The sequence below is a fragment of the Saccostrea echinata genome, unplaced genomic scaffold, assembly GCF_033153115.1.
Source record: "Saccostrea echinata isolate AGI-Se365-2 ecotype Australia unplaced genomic scaffold, CSIRO_AGI_Sech_v1 ptg000029l, whole genome shotgun sequence".
Lineage (NCBI taxonomy): Eukaryota > Metazoa > Mollusca > Bivalvia > Ostreida > Ostreidae > Saccostrea > Saccostrea echinata.
The window spans coordinates 20,119,793-20,126,728 of NW_026889778.1; the positions used below are offsets into that span (position 1 = coordinate 20,119,793).

General features: G+C 32.9%; 1 pseudogene; it reads left to right on the forward strand.

Moving 5' to 3' along the window:
- The first annotated feature begins 612 nt into the window (after window positions 1–612).
- LOC133194871 (uncharacterized) lies at window positions 613–1,332 on the forward strand (annotated as a pseudogene).
- The last annotated feature ends 5,604 nt before the right edge of the window (window positions 1,333–6,936 follow it).

The following is a 6,936-nucleotide window of genomic DNA, read 5'->3' on the forward strand; positions in this document are numbered from 1 at the left end:
AGGTTTTAATTTATACTAAATTAAAGAATTATGTAATTAACAACATTGTTAAATCAAGAACAACTCCTTATCATCCGATTGGTACTGCCACTACCGAACAAGAGGCCCAGGGGCCACATCGCCAACCTAAGTTAACAACCTTTACTTGCAAGAATTATGCATACATATGTTAGAGCACCAACTTCATCTTTTTTATTCATTTACTTTAAATTTGGCATGATATGAGTATCAAATAACTAAGAATGGCTTTCTTTTCAAACAGTGCTTAATGCCTTTCTCAGTATAAATTTACTCATTACGAGGTCAATCTCAGTATTTCTGCAAAATACAGCGCTTGAATTGTCAACACTGAAGTCTAATTAGCTAGCAATTAAAGAGACACTACGGTTTAACTTTGCGCTAAAATAAGGAAATGATAATTTTTCCACGACTTTCTCAAATTTTGCTGCATAGTTGAGTTTATGAACTTTGCGAAATTTAAAACCTTGGAAAATTTAATGTTCTCATTTTATCATTAAAATTAATTATTTTGGCGGGCTATACAAAAAAAAAAATCGTCCGTCTCCTCCTTTCATTACTTGGAGCATGCACCGGGATTGTAAACATTGCAGCATGGCGTCAAGCGAAGGAAAGCGTCCCGTGGGAAGACCCCAAATTTTGACAGAATCTGCAAGAAAAAGGGTGAAAAAAGAGTGAGTGAGAATGACAGAGCACAGGTGAGGACGAAGGTTTATCTAGGTGATCAGTATGACCGATGGATGAAAAAGAAACAAGAATAGGTAAAACGCACGCTGAACAGGCGAAGATGCTGCTTGACAAGTAAGTGACAAATCTCGTTTCTCCACACGTCTATTTTTTTTTACTGCAGCGGTTTAAAACAGCTACTTTATCAATTGCACAAAGAGAAAATACCTTTATTTTATAAAAATTATGATTTATATGTACGAAATTGTCCACATAGAGATAAACCTGGCAATATTTTAAAGGTTTGTGAATGGATGGTGTACCCTAAGGGGCAATTGAACAATGTTTCCAAAGTAATTTAATTACATATTTTTAAAGCAAAATTTCTGGGAAAAAACATTAATAGCGAGAAATATTAATTTCTTTGTGCATTGTAAGAAGAATTATTATAATGAACAGATTATTTTAGTCCAAAGATCCATTTCAGGTTTTTGACGGACAGTGAAACAGAATCAGCCGAGCAATCAACAGGTTGTAACAGTGGGAAAAGCAGGAAAAGAAAAATCCTCAACTCCTGTCATGGAAAGGAGCAAAACACGATTTCTTTGTCCCCCAGATGTTTCTGAAATTTCTTCAGCTTTAAGCTAAAAAAAGAACTTAATTTATGTTCATAATAATTTCTTTGAATATATAGTTATAGTATTTAGTATTTACTGTCATTTTGAAATGAAATCAATCAAATTATTGCTGCATTTTTGCAATTTAAATAGATTATTTTAAAATAATCATATGTACATTATTTTACATATGTATATATTTTTTTAGTGAGAACACTGATGTTGATGTACCTGTAGCAAAGAAAACACCCAGCCATTCATTGCAGAGAAGAATCTCCAGGGTAAATGAGCTCCTTTTTTTTACCCAAATTATGAATTTATTAAAAAAAGATAAGTATAATATATTTTTAGAATTCATTCATTGTTACAAATAGAGATGTTCAAAGTTTCTTTTTTTCGTTTTGGTTTGTTTGTTTATTTGTTTTCTTTAATTTACACTTGAGCTCTAGCCTTGTAAAATCTACAAAATTGACTGAAATTAAAACTCACAAACACAATGACACACTCTCAGACAAAATAAAAAATAAGTTGTTTTTTTTTTTAAATATTTATAACCAAAAATCAGTAAATTTATTAGTTAATCTGAGATGAAATAAATAACGATGTATATAAAATAAGAACTTATCCAATCTCATGTATTTTTAGCCCAAGGTAGAAAAGGAGAAAGCTGTTCAAAGATGTTAAAGATGCCTCATATATAAAGCCGTCTGAGTAAGTTAATATTGTCCAAGATATTTATTTCTTATCATGACTGTAATTTATCATAAATATTTACTGTGTATGGCTATTGCAAAAGCCAGTGGACATTTAATCTAATTTGTCGGTCTCTTGTAAAAACTTAACACGCATTCTCTGTAAGCACCAACAAATCTTGGAAACATGTTTCGGATTTTGATGAAATTTGTACCATAGATGTGTCTTGGTACAAAACTAGCAAATATGGTGTCGGAAGTTCCACACGTGCACTTGGTTGCCATGGAGACGGATCCATTGAATTTGGCCATTTTTGGCCCTTTTTGACCAAATGAAAACATGAAAATTAAGGAAATGTAAACAGATATTTATCGGTATCCACCACACTCAAACTAAAAACATTGGATCACATGATAAATTGAACTTTTAAGGTACACAGGGCATATAATCATTTATTCTAGAAATATTCCCAATCTAATAAAAAGGTCATGCAAATTGACATGGTTTCTGAAAATTTGAAAAATGGGGAATTTAGCATTTTTTGAGATCTTTAAGGCTAAATAAGAAAAATTGTCCCTGGAAAATTTCCAAATCTTATGTGTGTTTTTATACTTGAGATTTAGTAGTGTCATCTCATGAAAAAATACCGGTGTGCTTTTACTCCTATTTGTAGTAACATGTATCTACATGTATAAATAGATATATTTTAGAAAAATGTAAAAAATCAAATTTTGGCGAAGTTTTAGATGTCAATGCTGGATAATTAGGAAGTATATTGTAAATATTAAGATGTTAATGACAGTAGCTAGACACCACTAGCTCGAGTGGACAATGGTAGAAGGGGATTCCCATTTCTATTTATAGTATCAAGCACCTAAAAATAGGTTTGTCTCTGAATATTAGGAAAAATGACAGTTTTATGCTGATTGGAAGCTTCATAGAAAAAGTCTTAACAAATATTAAGCTTTCTACAATATGCCTTCAAAAAGAATGTGATAGTACAATAATTGATATAATATTGAGGATCGACTCTTGTATCTTTTTATAGCAACAATGGTCTAAAAATAAATTCCTTGAATTATCGAGAAAAAGTAGATTCTTGCACTTCTTCTGGCAATGATGGATGGAAAAAATGCAGACTAACTTCTATAGACCTAGTGTGATTGACAAATAATAGAAACCATTTACAGAAATATAGACTATCTGAAGGGAGTTCCCTTTTCTATTTATAGCACAAACACCCATAAATAGAAACATCTCAGCAAATGAAGAAAAATGACAATTTTATACCAGTTGTAAGCTTCATTGAAAAAGTATTTACAAAATATACTGCTGTATACAATATGTCATGAAAAAAAAAAAGACAAAACATTTGGACAATTAATAACTGACACAATATTGAAGATGGATTCTCTTTTCTTTTTATAGTAATAGCTGTCTAAAAATAGGTGCAGTGAGTTATTTAGAAAATAGAGATTCTTGCACTATTTTAGACATTATGGATTGAAAATTATAATACTCCCTATTATAAACATTATCTGACTGACAAGTACAAGAAACCAATGACTGAAATGCAAAATGTTTCAAGGGGATTCCCATTTCTATTTTTAGCACAAAGAATAACAATTAGATACTTCTTAGTATATGAGGTAAAATAAAAATTTTCCACATCCTGGAATCTTCATTAAAAATTTTACAAACATATTGCTATCTACAACATTTCAACAACAAGGACAGTTGTTTAGACAGCACTTTACATATTAATGAAGGTAGGCTCACAATTATTTTTAGCAACAGTTGTCCAAAAAATAGATGCTGTATTATGTAAATTCGCACTATTTGAGATATCATGGATGGAAAATTTCCAGACTAACTCAATGGTGAAAACGAAATGAAATATGGAGATAACGAATTGTATTCAAGCTCAAAGTCCATTTAGACAATACAAAATGGGAGCAGAGCAAACAAGGACCTCCAAAAACATCAGAGGTGGGATCAGGAGCCATGGAGGAGTGAGTATCTCCTGCTGATCGAAAAAAAACCCAGAAATATCCGTAGACAATTCATTGTGTAAATAATGGCCTAACAATTAGTATGAAAAACGTCAGTCAGCATTTGACTTAATGATTGGTTGTATTTACTGAAAAGGTCATTGTATCGACCATAAAACTTGCAAAATGATGACTTCAAACGATACTGTTGATATCCTTGTTTCATCAACTTGATTGTCAATAGCTTGCCTCGTTTTAGAAATTGTTTATACGTAGAGCATGTTCTTGCATATCGAAGCAAATGGGAGACATAAACCCCATATGCAGGTGATAAGGGTATATTGCTACATAAGTTAGGGAAGTTGACGATTAAAAATTGAAGTCATCACGTTTATCATAAAGCTTTGTTGTTATGTCACCATTAAAGTCTTTCTCTAGTAAAATATCCATAATGTGACTGACAAGTACATGTGCTAGTTACCATTAAGTAACAAGCACAAAAAACAATGAGGACTTCCAGTTCTATTTATAACTGAAATACACAAAATCAGTGAGGATTTCCATTTCTATTTATAGCAACAAAATTATACAAGAGACCAGAGGGTTTTAACAGTCATATGAGAATAACCCTGTAACGGATCAATGAAATGGCAATTTAACAAGAGATTCGAGGGCCTAGGATCGCTCTTCTGAATCTTGTACAGTGTATATCTAGATTAAGCCTTGAAATCCTAAACATAGCTCTGTGACCTACTTTTGGGATAAACTCTGTGAATTCAATGATTGTAAGCCTCTTATAATTTAAAATATTCAGATATTGCCTTCAAAATCCTATTTTTTGTTCACACATTTCGAGGACCCAAGATGCTTTAACTGACAAAGTTTGATGACTCTAAGTTTCTTATTATCAGAAATATTTAGATATAGCTGTGAAATTCCAAAATTAAGTCACTTTAACATACCTTTAGGTTAACATAGTCCGTGATCCCAAGATGCACCGAATGAGAACGTTTGATGATTATTAGCCTCTTACTCTCTCAAATATTTAGATATTCCCTTTAAAATCCAAATGACCTACTTTTTTTGACACATCCTGAGGACCCAAGATGCATCACGTGACGAAGTTTGATGAATCTAAACCAATTACTATCTGAAATATTTAAATATCGTCATGAAATTCTAAAAGTAGATCACGGTGACCTACCGAGGGCTCAAGATACATCATCTGACAATGTTTGGTGATTCTAGGTTTCACAGTGTCCAAAATATGCCCCCATATTGATTTGAAATTAAATACTGGCAAAATTCAAATGCATCAACTTACAAGGTTTTATGAGTCTAAACCTCTCAGTAGCTAAAATAATGACAATATTTTTTTTTTGAAAATGATTTGCCGTAAAATTCGGAAAGTAGGTCACGGTGACTTACTTTTCTACTTTTTCGTTGACACATTCTAAGGCCCCATGATGCATCAATTGATAAGTTTTGATGATTAAATTAGAGGCTTCAAAGTGTCTGAGATATGCATCAAAATCAATGAAAGATAAATACATGCAAAATTAAAAAAAAAGTCATCGTGTCCTACTTTTTAGTCAACTTGACATGAGGTCCTATGATGCATCAATTGAAAAAAAACTTAATTCCAGCCATTATATTGGGCAATATAATTATGCTCCAGGGTGATGCCTTGAACAATTTTTAATCTACATAATATTTTCATCCATGTTAGCATATAATTAAAGCTTGGTGATAAACTGCCCAGTTCTTAAGAAGAGGATTTGTTTTAGCAACCACTACTTTTACCTAAGCTGACCACCTGTTGTCCGTCATCCGTCCGTTTGTCCGTCCGTCTGTAAACTTTTCACATTTTCAACGTCTTCTCAAGAACCACTGGGTGAATTTTAAACACCTTAGTACAAAGCATACTTGGGTGAAGGTGAGTTTAAATTGTTAAAATAAAAGGCCAAGCCCCATTACAAGGGAAGAAAATCAAGAAGAAACAAAAATAGTTTGGGGTCATTAAAACATACTAAGTATTCTCAAGAACCAGTAGGCCAGAAAAGCTGAAACTTAAGTGGAAGCTAACTGAGGTAGCGTACATTCTGAATTGTTCAAATCATGACCCCTTGGTGTATAATGGGCCCACAATAGGGAATCAAAGTTTTACATTGTAATAAATATGAGAATTTTTAAAAATCTTAAGAACCACTGGGCCAGTAAAGCTGAAACTTATGTGGAAGCTTCTAGAGGTAGTGTAGATTCTAAATTGTTCAAATCATGTCATGACCCCCTAGGGTAAGGTGGGCCACAATAAGTATGACAAGGGCGGGGGGAGGGAATCTGGTGAGGAACAGGAGGGACAAAGTAATCAAGCTGAGCGTTGTGGCCCATGGGCCTCTTGTTTCCCTAATTATCTCCCTTGTTTAAGGGGCACATTCCTATGTTTTGGTATTAATGAGAGCCCTTAAGCCAAGGACACTTTGTGACAAATTTGACAAAAATTGGACAAAAGGTTCTTTAGATATGGTCCATATTCCAAAAGGTTGACGCAGACCAAAGACACGGCAACAGAATAAGCTCTTGGAGTCTTTGGCTAAAGAGAATTAAAGATTATAGACAAAATAAACTTGTAGATTAATATATTGCTTAAAGACAAGAATTAGGGCAATCAGGAATCGGAAATATAATTAGTTTTGTAATCAGCAACAACACAGAAAGTAGAAGCATGTGGTCCATATTGTCTAAAAGAAAATTCCAATGATAATTAATGTCTTCTGCAAAATTTAATTAAAAAACAGAAAAATGCACAGGTTCATAATGTCACAATTGGTAATTAGGGGTTCATCTATAAACAGGAAGTCTCTGTTGAGACTGTAGCTCTATCGGTTTGTACATATAAAAGAGGAAGAGGAAAGAAGCATCTTGACTTGAAACATTGGAACAGCACTAGG